Genomic DNA, 356 nt, shown 5'->3' with positions numbered 1-356 from the left:
TACAAATTTCTTGGTACACGGGGGGTTTTAAAAAAAGGGGCGTTTTGGCACACCGTCCTCATTTTTTGTCAGTGAAACCACATTCATCGTCAATAATACAGTAGAAATAGAGGTTCTAAACCCGTTACTTTCATATCGTTTACTAAGCATTAATACTTATAAAAAGGGGTTTTTTATCTCATACATACTTAATCCCAACTTCCCCGTGAAATTAAATTTAAAAACCCGGAAATTACACTGATGCATAACATTTTTTTTTTAAAACTACTTTGTTTTTAATATCACGTCTGATTGGCTGGTCCTATTTCTTCTCGCTCTCCCTCCGGGGTCCCTCCCCACGCTTTCTACGTGGACTT

The sequence above is a fragment of the Pecten maximus genome, chromosome 10, assembly GCF_902652985.1.
Source record: "Pecten maximus chromosome 10, xPecMax1.1, whole genome shotgun sequence".
Classification (NCBI taxonomy): Eukaryota; Metazoa; Mollusca; class Bivalvia; order Pectinida; family Pectinidae; genus Pecten; species Pecten maximus.
This window is presented reverse-complemented; position numbering follows the sequence as displayed.